Here is a 19310-nt window from a genome sequence, read left to right on the forward strand (position 1 = left end):
AATGTGGTGCACAACACATCTATAAACAAGACCCTACTAGACACGGCTTGTAGACTCCCTAGGACAGAACTGCTCTGATACCAAGTTTGTCACGCCCCGAACCTAGGAGCGATACAAGCACCTGGTGCCTCACCTAACCTGGCGTACCAAATTGCGACTAAGGGACTCTGAACACATAATGTCATACTTTGGCCATGGGGCCACCTTGCAAGACAATTTGCGAAGCAAAATATAAAACTGAATGGAAACTAGCGCTAACTAAACATCAATATAAAGCTAGGCTGAAAAGGCCGTCATAGCTACTACAGCTGACAAACCACCAAATTATACATACCAGGCCTACAAACCCAACATACTGCACTAACCAACAGGATATGTCTACAAGCCTCTACTGATAGATATATTGTGATCGGAACAGGGCCCCGACCTACCCATATTATATATATAAATACATACATAAGATGCACACAAAAACCTAGACCCGATAACTCCGAAGGATGTGGAGCTTACCGATCAGGCTAAACTCTGGAAACACCTACTGAGGAGGTCTACTCGTCTGTCTATCTGAACCTGCATGCATGAAATGCAGCGTCCCCGGAAAAGGGACGTCAGTACGAAATAATGTACCGAGTATGTAAGGCAATAACATAATTGAAAATCGAAACTGAACTGATAATATAATAACTGGAAGTAACTGGGAGTCAAAGATGATCTGGAGATATACTTACCTGCTGATAGTGACTAAACTCCTTCAATATAGTAAGTAAAATAAATGTCCGGCCCTATAAGGCTCGGTACGTGTAAATGCTCGGCCGTAGTAGGCTCGCTCATAGGCGCTCGGCCATACTGGGCTCTGTATCTCGGCCATCCTGGGCTCGCTCATAGGCGCTCGGCCACAGTAGGCTCGGTATATATAACTTACCATCTGATCAGAGGTTGCCCAATAGGGGCCTGCCCACCGATTATAGCTCGATGGTGGTGAAAATAGTGTAATACTGTATATATAGATATATAGACCCTCTGCTCTCTTAACTGAATAAAGACAAAACTAAACTGAATATGAAGTCCCGATAAGGAATAATATTGTAACTTATGAGACTATAATAATGTGAATAAATTCATGAATACGAACTTCTCTTTATGTCTCATTATTAACACATGTAGCTACGAGATCATGCCAAAATGAAGGAAGGGCTTAGCCTTAACATACCTTATCACAATCTTTCCAATCACCAAGTTGAACTCACCTCTTTGCACCTTAATCTACAAGAATGATAATAATACTATCGTTAAGTTACGAAAGGTACAACTATCGCACAACGAACGACAAACTTATTTTGTATTAAAACGGGCAGCATCTCCCCTATAATCCTTACTTCCTCCAAATTCAAGATAACACCAACAATACAAGAACAGAACAATAACAACATATATACATCATTTTTCAGCCCTATATACACCATCAAATACTACAAAATAGCCCAACACACCCCAATCTCTTCGTACACAAAATGACCACCGTAATAGTGTCAAACGACCCGAAAATTTTATGACGAACGACCAGCCAACCACCCTACATTTATATGGTGTTTATAAACCCCCTTCCTCCTCCAAAACTCCACAAAATAGTAGTAAAACACGCAGCCCAACAGCAACACAAAACAGTCCACAAAATAGTCCGCTACAAGTGAATAACTCGAACTCACGGCTTCCGATCACCGTCCCGTGAGTTCTTACAAGTATAGAACGACTTACCATGAATTTACAGAAGAAAAATTGGATGAAAGAGAGCAGTAAACTCACCTTATTTGTTGGATAACTCAGCTCTTATCTTGGTTCTTCAAACTCTAGGTTTTACCTCCAATTAGAACTTGAAAGGGAGAGAAAATCAATTAGGGTTTGTGGGAAATTTTTGGGAGGATTCTTTGCAGAGCTTATGTCTGGTTATTATGCTCTATTTTAAGTCTAATATATGAAGAAAATAGGCCCTTAAAAGGCCTCTTTGGACGACCCGAAATGGCCCATTTTTGGGCTTTCATTTAAGCAAGTAGGTGACACACCTACTTGTCACCTAGCAGCTTGCGCAGTATCGCACAAATGCCCATATCTTTCTACTCCAATGTCGTATTGACAAACGGTTTAATGCGTTGGAAAATAGACTCATAGATCTTTAATTTGATGGGTGGAACACCCCATAACTCTAAGTATATTGGGAGAACATCATAGTTACATTTGACCCAAAGTTTCAGTAAAACTTATGAATGTAACTTGTGATGACTTTCATCGACTTTTGTTCCACAACTCGCTTGACTTCAAAACATAACACACGGATGTCATACGACTAATATAAATCATAACATAATCTCCTTATCATGTTAATCACCCTAGTCTCACCCCAAAGGTACATGTTATAACATTTCCAACTTGTCGACTTTCGACGAAACATTGTTTTATTTAATTGCTTTAGCTTCTGAACTGTCCAACCCTCTTTGTACTTGTTGTTCATGATCTTCAATATTTGTAACCTCAGAGGTAACATGATTAACTTACTTTATATACTTTTAAATATTATCTCATTTTTGGTCCTACATTAGTTTGCTTACGACGCATTTTTACGTACGAAAATATAGGGTGTAACATCACTCCCCCTTGGGAACATTCGTCCTCGAATGTTTACTCTTAGAGACTTTGGAAAATTTGGCCAAAGTATCCTTCGTACACTAGGTTAAAACCAACCTGCACGTAGCCAGAAACATACTATACATGCCACACATGGCCAATCTTTATAAATAGCAGCAATTTGCCTCACCGACCGTAAATCATAAATATTGAAAGTGAAAAATAAAAGCTTACCTGATGACCTGCTAGCCTACATAGAGCTATGTTGTAGCGTCCCATCTCGAACCATATCTTCAGTTTGAAATAGGTGGGGGTATTTAGACTTCATTTCTTCCTCCGATTCCCACGTCATCTCTTCTACATTCTTGCTCCTCCATAAAACCTTTACGGAAGCTACCTCCTTATTTCGTAGATTGCAGATTTGTCGGTCTAGGATGGAAACTGGAATTTCCTCGTATGACAAGTCCTCTGTAATATGTACATCATCCTTTGGCACCACTCGGGTAGGATCGCCAATGCACTTCCGTAGCATAGATACGTGAAAAACTGGATGGACAGACTCCAATTCTGAGGGCAACTCTAACTCATAAGCTACTTGGCCCACTCTCCGAATGATCCTATAAGGCCCAATATACCGTGGGCTAAGCTTGCCTTTCTTGCCAAACCTCATCACGCCCTTCATAGGTGATACCTTTAAGAATACCCAGTCATTAATCCTGAACTCTAAGTCTCGTCACCGCACGTCAGAATATGACTTCTGACGACTCTGAGCTGTCAACAGTCGCTCCCGGATAACCTTTACTTTCTCTATGGCCTGCTGAACCAGGTCTGGCCCATGTAACCCAGATTCTCCAACATCAAACCACCCTATAGGAGATCTGCACTTACGCCCATACAAAGCCTCGTACGGAGCCATCTGGATACTGGAGTGGTAACTGTTATTATATGCAAACTCGATAAGAGGTAGATGTTCATCCCAACTTCTTTTAAAATCCAACACACATACTCGTAACATATCCTCGAGCGTCTGAATTGTGCGCTCGGCTTGTCCATCAGTCTGTGGATGAAAAGCTGTGCTGAGATTCACCTGAGTCCCTAGACCTCTCTGAAATGACCTCCAAAAATGTGCTGTAAACTGAGCCCCACGGTCAGATATAATAGAAACTGGTACTCCGTGTAGCCGCACTATCTCCTTAATATATAACTTTGCATAATCTTCTGCTATATATGTAGATCTGACCGGTAGGAAGTGAGCTGATTTCGTGAGCCTATCGACTATCACCCATATGGAATCGAACTTACGATTAGAACGAGGTAAACCCGTGATAAAGTCCATGTTTATCGCCTCCCATTTCCATGTCGGGATCTCTATAGTCTGCATTAGCCCTCCAGGCTTCTGGTGCTCTACCTTCACTTGCTGGCAACTAGTACATTGGGCGACAAACTCAGCAATGTTCTTCTTCATATCGTTCCACCAGTACACATCCTTAATGTCATGATACATCTTCGTCGACCCAGGATGGATGGAATACCATGAATAATGTGCCTCTGACATAATCCTGTCTCGTAGCCCTGCTACATCTGGAACACACAAACGACCCCTATATCTGAGAACCCCATCTCCCTTTAGCTCTAACAGTGGCTTCTTCTGCTGCGGAACTCGCTCTCTCAGCTCGACCAACTCTAGGTCCTCGTACTGCCTTTCCTTGACTTCCGCTATGAGGGATGATTTTGTAGTGTTTTGGAGTACAACTCCACCATCCTCAGAATCTACTAACCGAACCCCCAACGAAGACAATTGATGAATCTCTCTAGCTAATTGTCTTTTCTTGGGCTCTACATGTGCTAAGCTACCCATAGATCGGTGACTTAAGGCATCTGCTACAACATTAGCTTTCCCTGGATGGTAGAGAATGCTAACATCGTAATCTTTCAATAACTCAAGCCATTGCCTCTGTCGCAAATTCAACTCTTTCTGCTTGAAGATATATTGTAGGCTTTTATGATCAGTAAATACATCAACATGAACACCATATAAATAATGCCGCCATATCTTAAGTGCATGGACAACCGCAGCTAACTCGAGGTCGTGGGTCGGATAATTCCTCTCGTGCTTCCTCAACTGCCTTGAAGCATACGCAATTACCTTCCCATGTTGCATCAGGACACATCCTAACCCGACACCTGATGCATCACAATACACGGCATAACCCTCTAGACCCTCTGGAAGTGTTAGAACTGGAGCTGAGGTCAACCTGTTCTTAAGCTCTTGGAAACTCCGCTCGCAAGCCTCTGTCCATTGAAACTTAGTTTCTTTCTGTGTCAACTTCGTCAATGGTGCCGAAAGGGAAGAAAAACCCTCTACGAACCTCCGATAGTATCCTGCTAAGCCTAGAAAGCTACGAACCTCTGTTGGAGTGGTAGGTCTAGGCCAAGATTTCACGGCCTCAATCTTCTGAGTGTCCACCTTTATCCATTCATCTGATACAATATGCCCCAAGAATGCTACAGACTTCAACCAGAACTCACATTTAGAAAACTTAGCATACAACTTACGATCACAGAGGGTTTGGAGTACCGCTCGTAGGTGGTCCGCATGCTCATCCTCTGAACGGGAATAAACCAGAATATCATCAATAAATACTATCACGAACAGATCTAAAAATGGTCGGAATAGGCTATTCATCAAGTCCATAAATACAGCGGGTGCATTAGTCAACCCGAAGGACATGACAAGGAACTCGAAGTGGCCATATCGGGTCCTGAAGGCTGTCTTCGGAATATCTTTTTCCCGAACTCTGACCTGGTGGTACCCCGACCTCAAATCTATCTTTGAAAAGCATCTAGCCCCCTGCAACTGATCAAACAAGTCATCGATCCTTGGAAGTGGATACTTATTCTTAATAGTTACCTTGTTCAGCTGCCTATAATCGATACACATCCTCAGCGAGCCGTCTTTCTTCCGCACAAATAGTACTGGTGCACCCCAAGGTGAGGTACTGGGCCTGATGTAACCTTTCTCCAGCAAATCTTTTAACTGCTCCTTCATCTCCTTCAATTCGCCAGGTGCCATTCTATACGGAGGGACGGATATTGGTTGAGTTCCTGGAAGCAAATCGATGCTAAAATCAATCTCTCGCTCTGGAGGAATACCTGGAAGCTCATCTGGAAACACATCTGCATACTCTTTGACTACGGGAATAGACTGAAGTGTAGGTATCTCAGCATCTGCATCTCTAACTCGCACAATATGATAAATGCACCCTTTTGCGATCATTTTCCTCGCCTTCAGATAGGAAATAAACCTACCTCTGGGTGTTGGTGTATTACCTACCCATTCAAAGACTGGCTCACCCGGAAAATGAAATCTGGCTGCCTTTGCTCGGCAATCAACTGTGGCATAGCAAGCTGCCAACCAGTCCATGCCCATGATAGCATCAAAATCCATCATATCCAGCTCATCTAGGTCAGCTGAGGTCTGACGACTACAAATTGTCACCGTACAACCTCAGTAAACCCATCTAGCAATAATCGATTCTCCGACCGGTGTAGATACCACAAAAGGATCACTTAGTATTTCAGGCACTATACCAAACTTCCTCGCGACAAATGGGGTAATATACGATAAAGTAGATCCTGGGTCTATCAAAGCATAAGCATCGTGAGAGCAAATGGTTAATATACCTGTCACAACGTCTGGTGAAGACTCCTGGTCCTGTCGACCTGCTAAAGCATAGATACGGTTCTCATTACCACTTGAACTGGAACCTCTACCTCTGCCCCGACCTCTACCAGCCGAAGACTGAGACTCGCGCCCTGAAGGATGCACGGACATAGATGATCCTGTTGCTGAACTCGCTGGTTGTGCCATTCCCCCCGAATCTCTATTTGGGCAATCTCGCATCATATGCCCTGGACGCCCACATGTATAACAAGCATCAGAACCTGCTCGGCATTGGCCCAAGTGTCCTCTACCACAGATGTCACACCGTGGAGGAAATGACCATGTCTGCGCAGATCCTCGCTGTCGCTGCAAACCCGATGCCCGTGAGCTCTCACCTGGTCCTGACTGATTATAGCGGTCATACCTGTAACCCTGTAACTGAGGTGACGGAGGCCTAGGTGGCCGTCCGAAGTACTGGGTCCTATAACTACCCTGATATTGCTCCTGAGACCTGGGAAATCTCATCCTCTTACGTTGCCCTTGCTCAGTCCTTTCTGTACCCTGCTGCCGACGCCTACCCCTTTCTATATTCTAGGCGAATGCCTGAATCCGGGAGATATCCATACTATCCTGCAATGCAGCGGTGGCACATGCCTCGGTTAACTCTGGGGCTAACCCTGCTATAAACCTGTGAATCCTGTCCCGCATAGTAGCAACTATGGATGGTGCATATCTGGCCAATGAGTCAAAATGGAGACTATACTCTCGAACACTCATATTACCCTGCTTGAGGGCTAGAAACTGATCGACTCGAGCCTGTCGGATCTCCCGTGGTAAGTACTGGTCAAGGAAGGCATCTGAAAAATTCTCCCAAATAGCTGGAGGTGCATCACATCCCCTGGACCCTTCTCATCCCTCATACCAAAGGATGGCTATATTTCGGAGTCGAAAAGCTGCTAGCTCAACTGCCTCTTTCTCCGTGGCATGCATAACACGAAAGATCCTGTGAAGCTAATCTATGAAATCCTGCGGTCCTCCCTCTGATCTGTCCCCGTGTACTCTGGGGGACTCAAAGCAATAAACTCTCGGACCCTTGAACTCCCAGACCCCTCAGAAGTTCCTGCACTAGCTGATGCCCTAGCCTGTTGCTGGGTAGCTACCAACTGTGTCAACAAATGCACCGCACTCCTCAAGTCCTGATCTGATGGAAGTGGAGGGGGAACTGGATGTGCGGTTTCCCTAGGAATCTCCGTAGTTGGTGGAGGAGCCGGTAATGGCTGAGTAGGGGTCTCACCTTGAGCCTCAGACTGGGCCCCATCTACTGGGGGTACCCTGCTGGTCCCCTCACCTACTGCTGTATCTCTCCTCTGGCTAGCCGTAGTCTTCCTAGTCACCGTCATCTGTGCATGCAAACACCAACACATAAGTTTAATTCAAATTTCCTATAACTCAGTTCTGTAGCACGATTTAGATTTCAAAGAAGGGTAACCAACTCCTAAATGCCCTGTAGTGCCCTGCTTATATAATGTGGTGCACAACACATCTATAAACAAGACCCTACTAGACACGGCTTGTAGACTCCCTAGGACAGAACTGCTCTGATACCAAGTTTGTCACGCCCCGAACCTAGGAGCGATACAAGCACCTGGTGCCTCACCTAACCTGGCGTACCAAATTGCGACTAAGGGACTCTGAACACATAATGTCATACTTTGGCCATGGGGCCACCTTGCAAGACAATTTGCGAAGCAAAATATAAAACTGAATGGAAACTAGCGCTAACTAAACATCAATATAAAGCTAGGCTGAAAAGGCCGTCATAGCTACTACAGCTGACAAACCACCAAATTATACATACCAGGCCTACAAACCCAACATACTGCACTAACCAACAGGATATGTCTACAAGCCTCTACTAATAGATATATTGTGATCGGAACAGGGCCCCGACCTACCCATATTATATATATAAATACATACATAAGATCAACACAAAAACCTAGACCCGATAACTCCGAAGGATGTAGAGCTTACCGATCAGGCTAAACTCTGGAAACACCTACTGAGGAGGTCTACTCGTCTGTCTATCTGAACCTGCATGCATGAAATGCAGCGTCCCCGGAAAAGGGACATCAGTACGAAATAATGTACCGAGTATGTAAGGCAGTAACATAACTGAAAATTAAAACTAAACTGATAATATAATAACTGGAAGTAACTGGGAGTCAAAGATGATCTGGAGATATACTTACCTGCTGATAGTGACTAAACTCCTTCAATATAGTAAGTAAAATAAATGTCCGGCCCTATAAGGCTCGGTACGTGTAAATGCTCGGCCGTAGTAGGCTCGCTCATAGGCGCTCGGCCATACTGGGCTCTGTATCTCGGCCATCCTGGGCTCGCTCATAGGCGCTCGGCCACAGTAGGCTCGGTATATGTAACTTACCATCTGATCAGAGGTTGCCCAATAGGGGCCTGCCCACCGATTATAGCTCGATGGTGGTGAAAATAGTGTAATACTGTATATATATATATAGACCCTCTGCTCTCTTGACTGAATAAATACAAAACTAAACTGAATATGAAGTCCCGATAAGGAATAATATTGTAACTTATGAGACTAGAATAATGTGAATAAATTCATGAATACGAACTTCTCTTTATGTCTCATTATTAACACATGTAGCTACGAGATCATGCCAAAATGAAGGAAGGGCTTAGCCTTAACATACCTTATCACAATCTTTCCAATCACCAAGTTGAACTCACCTCTTTGCACCTTAATCTACAAGAATGATAATAATACTATCGTTAAGTTACGAAAGGTACAACTATCGCACAACGAACGACAAACTTATTTTGTATTAAAACGGGCAGCATCTCCCCTATAATCCTTACTTCCTCCAAATTCAAGATAACACCAACAATACAAGAACAGAACAATAACAACATATATACATCATTTTCCAGCCCTATATACACCATCAAATACTACAAAACAGCCCAACACACCCCAATCTCTTCGTACACAAAACGACCACCGTAGTAGTGTCAAACGACCCGAAAATGTTATGACGAACGACCAGCCAACCACCCTACATTTATATGGTGTTTATAAACCCCCTTCCTCCTCCAAAACTCCACAAAATAGTAGTAAAACACGCAGCCCAACAGCAACACAAAATAGTCCACAAAACAGTCCGCTACAAGTGAATAACTCGAACTCACGGCTTCCGATCACCGTCCCGTGAGTTCTTACAAGTATAGAACGACTTACCATGAATTTACAGAAGAAAAATTGGATGAAAGAGAGCAGTAAACTCACCTTATTTGTTGGATAACTCAGCTCTTATCTTGGTTCTTCAAACTCTAGGTTTTACCTCCAATTAGAACTTGAAAGGGAGAGAAAATCAATTAGGGTTTGTGGAAAGTTTTTGGGAGGATTCTTTGCAGAGCTTATGTCTGGTTATTATGCTCTATTTTAAGTCTAATATATGAAGAAAATAGGCCCTTAAAAGTCCTCTTTGGACGACCCGAAATGGCCCATTTTTGGGCTTTCATTTAAGCAAGTAGGTGACACACCTACTTGTCACCTAGCAGCTTGCGCAGTATCGCACAAATGCCCATATCTTTCTACTCCGATGTCGTATTGACAAACGGTTTAATGCGTTGTAAAATAGACTCATAGATCTTTAATTTTATGGGTGGAACACCCCATAACTCTAAGTATATTGGGATAAAATCGCAGTTACATTTGACCCAAAGTTTCAGTAAAACTTATGAATGTAACTTGTGATGACTTTCATCGACTTTTGTTCCACAACTCGCTTGACTTCAAAACATAACACACGGATGTCATACGACTAATATAAATCATAACATAATCTCCTTATCATGTTAATCACCCTAGTCTCACCCCAAAGGTACATGTTATAACATTTCCAACTTGTCGACTTTCGACGAAACATTGTTTTATTTAATTGCTTTAGCTTCTGAACTGTCCAACCCTCTTTGTACTTGTTGTTCATGATCTTCAATATTTGTAACCTCAGAGGTAACATGATTAACTTACTTTATATACTTTTAAATATTATCTCATTTTTGGTCCTTCATTAGTTTGCTTCCCCATGGCCATTCATGAAATGGGAAATGGATATCGTCGGCCCTCTGCCATCGGCCCCAGGTAAAGCTAAAGTTCATTTTATTTATGACTGACTATTTCTCTAAATTGGTTGAAGAATAGGCATTCGAGAAAGTAAGAGAGAAAGAGGTTATAGACTTCATCTGGGGTCATAACGTATGTAGATTTGGGATACCCGCCGAAATAGTGTATAACAATGGGAAATAATTTATCCGCAGTAAAGTGACAAAATTTCTCGATGACCATAAAATAAAAATGATATTGTCAACACCGTATCACCCCAGTGGGAATGGACAGGCCGAATCGACAAACAAGACTGTCATTCATAACCTGAAGAAAAGGTTGAACGAAGCTAAAGGGAAATGGAGAGAAATTCTGCCCGAAGTCCTTTGGGCATATAGAAAAACATCGAAGTCCAGTATGGGGGCAACTCCGTTTTCCTTAGTGTATGGCTCCGAAGCATTAATTCCAGTCGAAGTCAGAGAAACCAGCGTAAAGTTTTGACATACATCGGAGGAATCAAACTACGAGGCTATGAGTACTAGCCTTGAATTATTAGATGAAAAACGAGAAGCGGCACTTGTTGGAATGGCTATGCAAAAGCAACGAATCGAAAGGTACTACAATAGAAGAACCAACCTCCGCCACTTCAGGATTGGGAACTTAGTTCTAAGAAGGTCACCGCCAACACTCGAGATCCTAATGAAGGGAAGCTCGGCCCGAATTGGGAAGGACCCCATCAAGTCCTCGCTATAGTCGGAAGAGGGTCTTATAAACTTGGAACGATGAATGAGGAACCATTACCAAACAACTAGAACATATCACTTCTCAAACGATATTATTGTTAAGGTATGATTTTCTCCCTTCTTTCGTCTATATATATTCGACACTAACTCATTGCAGGAGTTCAACCAAAAACATCGAGACCTCATGTTTTAAAGTACGCGTCGTACTCTTTTTCCCTTAGATCGGTTTTTATCCCAGCCGGGCTTTTCCGGCAATGTTTTTAACGAGACAACAACTATGTGCTACCTGAGGACAATTCAATAGTATCCAAGGCTTCTTTACAATCAACCTCGAATACTGGGGGGCTTTACCATCGAATAAATCGAGCCATGCCCGCGTAGTTTTGCCCTAGCCCTGGCACAAAATACGAACACATGTATAATGACATCTTTAACGATAACTCATATTTTGAAACTTTCGTTCTGCTTCATGATTCAAATAGGCTTAAGGGCCGACCACTACCGAAGGAGTTTTGAAAAACTTACACAATAAAGCCTATGGGCTGCAATGCTTCGAGTTCGAGCAATCACTCACTCGATTATTAAGCCTAAGGGATATCTTACTTTGAGTTCGAGCAATCACTCACTCGACTATTAAGCCTAAGGGCTATCTTACTTTGTGTTTGAGCAATCACTCACTCGACCATTAAGCCTACATGCTACATTACTTCGAGTTCGAATCACTCACTCGACTAATAAGCCTGCGGGCTACATCATCTCGAGTTTGAGCAAACACTCACTCGACCATAAAGCCTAAGGACTATCTTACTTCGAGTTCGAACAATCACTCACTCGACCATTAAGCCTACAGGCTACATTACTTCGAGTTCGAATCACTTACTCGACTAATAAGCTTACGGGCTACATCATCTCGAGTTTGAGCAAACACTCACTCAACCATAAAGCCTACGGGCTACAATACTTTGAGTTCGAGTTCGAGCAATCACTCACTCGACTATTAAGCCTAAGGGCTATCTTACTTCGAGTTTGAGCAATCACTCACTCGACTATTAAGCCTAAAGGCTATCTTACTTCGAGTTCGAGCAATCACTCACTCAACCATTAAGACTACGGGCTACATTACTTCGAGTTCGAATCACTCACTCGACCATTAAGACTACGGGCTACATTACTTCGAGTTCGAATCACTCACTCGACCATTAATCCTACGGGCTACATCACTTCGAGTTCAAATTACTCACTCAACCATTAAGCCTACGGGCTACATCACTTCGATTTCAAATTAGTCATTCGACTACTAAGCCTATGGGCTACTTTTATTCCGAGTTTGATCAAGCACTCACTCGACCATTAAGCCTACGAGCTACATTACTTCGAGTTTGAATCACTCACTCGACTACTAAGCCTATGGGCTACATTACTTCGATTTGAATTACTCACTCGACTACTAAGCCTACGGGCTACATTTATTCCAAGTTCGAGCAAGCACTCACAAGACCATTAAACCTACGGGCTATATTACTTCGGGTCCGAGTAATCACCCACCAAACTACTAAGCCTACAGGCTACCTCATTTCAAGTCTGAGCAAGCACTCACTCGGTTATTAAGGCTACAAGTTCCAAATTCGATCAAATTGCCTAAAGCCTTATGAAAACCATCATAAGGCATGAATGAAACAAAATCTTCACAAGGGAAAAAATAAAAAAGAGGCAATTCGGGAAAACAAAAGATAGATATATATATAAATAAAATAGAGGCAAGTCGGGAAAAGAAAAGATATTTATATATAAAGATTGTTTACAAGATTGTTTACAACGTCCGAGATGGAAACTAAGGGCTAAGTTTCTTGATTATCTCCGAGGGCGATCTCTTCTCCATCGGGCTCCTCCCCGCTCTCGGACCCGCTCATGCTCCCATCATCGTCATCATCACCATCTCATCGTCATGATCGGAAGCCAAGGCTTCAGCATCGGCTTCGAGATATTTAGCCCTTTTTATCTCTTCAGTGAGATCGAAACCTCGAGCATGGATCTCCTCGAGCTGCCTCTCTTGCTTGTACCTGAGCAGCTTCACCATCGGCCCGATAGATGGCCACGAATGCATTTGCATCGGTCTTTGCCTTTTCGGCGTCAGATTCGGCCTTGGCAAGTTCAGAGGCCAACTGAGCCTCGAGCTCCTCTATTCTTCTTGCTTGAACCGAGCTTTTTTCCTTCGTACTTTGAAGTTAGTTTTCGGCCGATGATAGTTGGGCTCGAGAAGCCTCTTTCTCTACAGCAAAGCGGTCCATACCTTCTTTCCATTTCAAGGACTCCGCTTTTATCACATTGATCTCCTCACGAAGTTTACCGATCATCTGAAGTTTCTGCTGCAGCTGTGAGACCAAAAAATTAGCCATCGTTCCGGTATCGAGCCCATAGGCTTTTAATAGTATCATTACCTGCTTAGACAGATCGGTCTGATCTTGGTGAGTCTTCGCCAACTCAGCTCGGAGGCCTTTGATTTCCTCTCCCATTTGCCCTAAAAGGAGTTTAAGGGCGTTCTTCTCCTCCGTGACCCGTTGAAGGTCGGCCTCGTATCGATGCAGCTCGATTCGAGAACGAGAACATGCTTCTCGATGAACTGCTGCGGCCTGCAAAGAAAGAAGAAACAAAGTTAGAAAAGAAAAACAAACATAAAAGTAATATCCACGAAGAGAGTTAAAGCTTACCCGATTTAGAGCTTGTTGCACTTCACAAAAAAGGCCCGACACATCACTAGGGCCAACAGCGTCCTCGACCCTAGTAAACAAATCGCAGAAGGGATCCTCCCCTTCATGAGATCAGTTCATCTCGAGGGCCCCCAAAGCTTGGGCTTCCCGAATCGCCCCTTCAAAAAAAGCAGGGAAAGTGGGCGAGTCTTCGATTACTACTGCCCCAAGTAAGTCACTTGAAGCGTTCTCTTCGGTTCGAAGAGAGTGAGGGATGGGCCCTTTAGACATATCCACCATCTGTTAACTTCGATGGGAGATATCCTCGATCTCCAATGGCTCGGGGACTTTGCCCGAATCTTTCTCTGATATACCCACAGTTCGAGGCGGAGCCATGTAAACCACCATCGATCCAGCTGCCTATGGGGCATCGATGGTTTTCTTCATTCGGGCCACCGGTACGGATCCATCGTCTTTTTCTTATTCCTCGTCTTCATCCCTCAGACGCCGAACTAATTCTAAGGTTAAAGGGATGGTATTTTTCCCTGATTTATGAGCTTTCGGTTTTGGGTTTTCGGTAGTAGAGGCTCTTTTTCTCTTATTGTCCTTCGCCGGTTTAGGAACTAGGGCTGAAGTTCCTTCCTCGCCGGGCAGGGGTCTCAAAACCGCATCCTTGCCCAAACCTACACACAAGAAAATTGATTTGAGTACGGAAAACAGTTCGAACTATCGATGATGCGAGAAAGGAGATTACCATGATTGTTGGCCTCCCATCGACCCTTTGACAAATCGCGCCATGAGCACTCAGCATACGTAAAAGTCAAAGCCAAGGTCCGTACTCAGTCCTTGAGGTCGGGAACCCCTCGATTTTGCTCACAAAGGAACGGATCAGAATAACGATCTGCCAAAAACAATGATAGATTTAGCCTAAGGTTATTTGAGATTTACGGCAAAAATCTATGATAACAGGGTCGAGGGGGCCTAACGTGAAAAGGTAAGTGTACACACTTAAAAACCCTTCCACATGGCTAGTAATATCCTCTTCGGAAAATGGACTACCACTTCTTTGTTCCCCCAGTTACAATCTTTTTTTATCTGTTCGAGATATCCCCCGGTTATCTAACACAAATACCTCAATACCGGCTCACATCGGCCCGGAACTGAAGAGCCTTTGTCGATCTTAAAATCATAGGTAAGAACACACGCCACGGGAACGCACTCCTCAGGCCGTGGATCCACCGGTGTTTTGTCGGCGGCAGATTGGGAAGAAGTAGCTTTTTCTTTCTGGAGGATGGTTTTTGATGTTTTCACCATTTTTGGATTTAAAGAAGGAGATAACAAAGATTTGGTGTTTTGGAAGAAGAATTTTGCAGAGAAGAATCACAGATTTGCGAATGAACTCGGAAGATACGAAAAAGAACTTGGAAAATTTTGAAGATTGAAGAGATAAAAGTGATAAATGGTAAAAGGAAGGGCTATTTATAGATTGAAGCAATGGCGGTTCAATATCAGCGGTAGCCGACCACCGCCTGACACACAATAAATGCCTTGGTAAACTAAATTGACGGGACAACTATCACGTACGTCATGGTCGGGCTTGGTGCAAACGTCAGTGCATATCCAATCGATCCATTGAGAAATTATATCGTTTCTCACCACATCCTTCCCGAGAAATAAGGGGACTATCTGTATACGGCCGAAATTGATTTTGGCCTTCGTACGATTGATCGACATGGGATCATAATGGACCAAAAGAAGACTTTGTAATATCGAGATGGGTTCCGAAGATGGCACGAACGAGCTTCGGATTTCAGGTACAGGTCAAACACCGAGTTCTAAGTCATTATCGAGCTCGGGTCCGAATTGAACTTTGATGAGATGTTATGGAATCGAGCTTAAGGGGCAAAGGCCAACCGATACCGAGCCCGAGTCATTACCATACCCCGAGTCGGCATCGAGCTCAAATCCGCATCGAGCTCTAAAACCAATACCGACCGACACCGAGTCCGATCAAGCTCGAGCTCACAGACAAGAGCCGTTTCAAACGCACTAAGGGAGAGAATCTCGGCGGAAATTAGGAAAAAGCTAATTTATCATGGGTTCCCCATTATGTATTTTTAATTATATCTAAAGTAGGATCCTCCACTATAAAGAGGATGGCTACATTTGTGTAAAACGGCAAGTTTTTGCATACGTTGTAACTGAGATATCATACACTCCTATATTGAAGAGTTATCCTTTTTTAACTTCATAAATTAATTCATCTTACTTAATCTATAAATCATCTTCTTCCCAACTTTGTTTATTTTTCATTCTCTACAGTCAACACTCGATATTTCTATTCATTTTTACGATTTGTGTCAAGTTATACCACATACCTTTAGAACTACGTAAAAATTTAACTCTATCCGTTTTTCGGGTAAACAATGTATTAGCCTATTTGATGGTCTAAGGTGCATACCATTCTGACCCCCCACAGTATTAGAGTCATCTCCATACCGCTTCCTCTTAATAAGACGTTTTTCTCTTTTATAGGCATTGAGTGGAGTAGACTTCTTCCTCTGACCACTCACACTACCCTGAGTATAGCATCTGGGTCATCGAGATCATAGGGAGCGTCGAGATCGGGTGGATTATTGGGAGCATCGGAATCATCAGGATCAACGGGATGCTTGACCAGATCGCTAGCCGGTTCTACAAAAGAGATTGCATCTTGTGCTGAAGGAAATTACAAAATTATATTTAAAAATAAGTATCTTTTACTAATATTAAATTGATACCGAACAAACTAAATAGTATCATAGTCCAACCTGCATCTCAATGGGCCTCTAAACGGGCTCCTCGATAGGATGCTCGGGGGATTTCCTAAATGAATCACACTCGCGAACGACTGTAACGGATATCCCAATCTACTTCGCATGTACCGTAGGAAGCTAAAAAATCATATAAATATATTAGTAATTACTGTCAAAAATTTGAAGTATACTGAACAAATTAATTACTATTAGAGTATACATGTGTATCGAGGGAATGTCAGGGTGATCTCCTAGCAGGATTGCACCAGACGAAGTTGATGTCGCCGACAAATGATAGCGGGACGAATCTTAAGAGATGACAAAATATTAAAATACTAATATTTCTTATATTAAATACGTATTTTAGCACTGCTCTGCATAATCTGTATGATGAAGTGGATCTTCCTCGATCGAAACTACCGAGGGAGATGAATGGGCGGCTAGATGAGATGTTTCCTTCAACAGGTGAAAATAACGTATTATTATGATATTAGCAACAACAGCACCATAAAATATTTGATTAAAAGTAAATAAAAATGTACTAACCTGAGATGAGTCGTAGTTTAACCGTCTACCACCATGCAGATCTTGCAATGGACGGAACATGATGCTGTTAGAAGCTACTCACTTCGTGCAGCTGACTAATGTAGAATCACAATTAGATGCAGGAAACTATTCGCCAAGTCAGTTACTTGCTAAGCAGAGGGCGGCTGAGGGTGATCCCGAGTCGAAAATACTATGGGAATCATTTATATAGAAGGATATGTGGTCTAAGCTCCTGGAGCATGTGGACCCGCTCCTGCTTCCTGGGTTTCGCACTAATCATATGGCACGCATGACTGATCATGCATGTGATGATCCGCATATACTGCTCTTCCTCCAGCTCCATCGTGTCTATCAGGCGGGCGGCACCTGTGGGCCATGATGCTAATCCTCTGGCGAAATATATAGCGTATGGTAAGCATAAGCATGGGCTTTTTTACATAGTAGTATTCACACTCTTGGCAATCACCAACACTGGTTGGACAGTACACTACTAAAAATCTGCTAAAAACCGACCAACTATTTCCGATCAAAGTTGGTCGGTCAAAAAAAGCGACCAAAAACCGTCCAGGTTGGACGGAAACTGGGGAAAAAAAACATTTATATTTTTTTAAAACTAAATACCGACCAACGTTGGTCGGTAAATTGGTCAACGAATTGACCCAGCTGGTCAGACAAGAAAATTTTGGATTACCGACCAACGTTGGTCGGTAATCTGGATCCAATTTTTTAAATTTTAATAATTATTTTATTATTTAAAATATTTTATAATATTTAAGAATTTATATTTAAAATTACCGACCAACGTTGGTCGGTTAATGTAGGGGAAGCATTTACCGACCAACTTTGGTCGGTAATTGTTATTTTCTGCAAAATAACCGACCAATGTTGGTCGGTTATTACGTCAACATTGATCAAACTTTCGAATTACTTTTATATTTACTATCTAAATAATATAAATGTAATTCGTTAACACTTTTGTAATACAAATAATGAATACACTAACATATACTATATATAACATGCTATTTGTAAATTGATTCATCGACTTATAACTTACTTAGATGCATCGATGAATATTAAAAACAAAACGTTTGACCTATATCGACTAATAGTAAAAACAAAATGTCTCGACTTATATCGATTAATCTAGCTATGCCATGTATTATTAGTGATGAATGAATGAAAAATAAAAGAATTAATACTAAACATCTTTGACTATATATATATATGGATCACAAATTAAATAAACGAAAGAAGATATTAGTATTAAGTAAACGAGTTAAATTAATAGGTCAAACATGGTCAAATTTTAACAAGCTATATATATATACACTAACATATACTATAACAAGCTATATATATAGTTAAAGTATTACAGTGAAGTGTGTTTGTATGTGTATATATATATATATAAGAACACGAAGCGCTAGGACCACAGGGTCGGGTTCTTTTAGGGATAGACTTGGGAAAATACTAATTAGTATATATACTTTATCATCAAATATATCTATTTGTAAATTAATTCATCGACTTATAACTTACTTAGATGTATTAATGAATATTAATCGATGATTCATCAAAATGTCTAGACCTATATATCGATTAATCTATGTCATGCATTATTAGTGATGAACGAATGAAAAAAGAAGTTATTAGCATCAATTACAATATAGTGTATGTGTGTGTGTGAGAAATTACTCACATACTTAATTATAACTTAGAAAATTTACTTAGATAGATGCTATTATAATTTATTAAAATTAAATAGTTAATATAATTATTTATAAAGATTATGCTTATAGTTTATAATTATTTATAATAATTGCATAGTTAAATAAAATAAATGCTTGTAGTTTATAATATTTTTTTTATAGTTTATAATATTTTAAGAAAAAAAATGCACAAAAAAAATTTAAATTTTTTTTTTAAAAAACTCCGACCAAAGTTGGTCGGTTTTTGGTCAAACGGTCAACACTTAATGTACCGACCAAAATTACCGACCAACTTTGATCGGTAATTCTAAAATCAGAGAAGTGAAAAACGGGGAAAACCCCCATTTCTCTGAAATTTTTTCCTCTTCACTCAAAACCTTCTCCTCTCTCCTTCTCCCAG

General features: G+C 41.8%; 1 long non-coding RNA gene across 1 annotated transcript; it reads right to left on the reverse strand.

Moving 5' to 3' along the window:
- Nucleotides 1–16079: 16079 nt before the first annotated feature.
- LOC138903608 (uncharacterized) lies at nt 16080–17381 on the reverse strand. Its single transcript, XR_011412932.1, has 3 exons — nt 17199–17381; nt 16668–17108; nt 16080–16575 (listed from the first exon to the last, which is right to left on the reverse strand). It is a non-coding gene; the product is annotated as an uncharacterized lncRNA (long non-coding RNA).
- Nucleotides 17382–19310: the final 1929 nt, after the last annotated feature.

This window comes from Nicotiana tomentosiformis, chromosome 12 (assembly GCF_000390325.3).
Source record: "Nicotiana tomentosiformis chromosome 12, ASM39032v3, whole genome shotgun sequence".
NCBI lineage: Eukaryota > Viridiplantae > Streptophyta > Magnoliopsida > Solanales > Solanaceae > Nicotiana > Nicotiana tomentosiformis.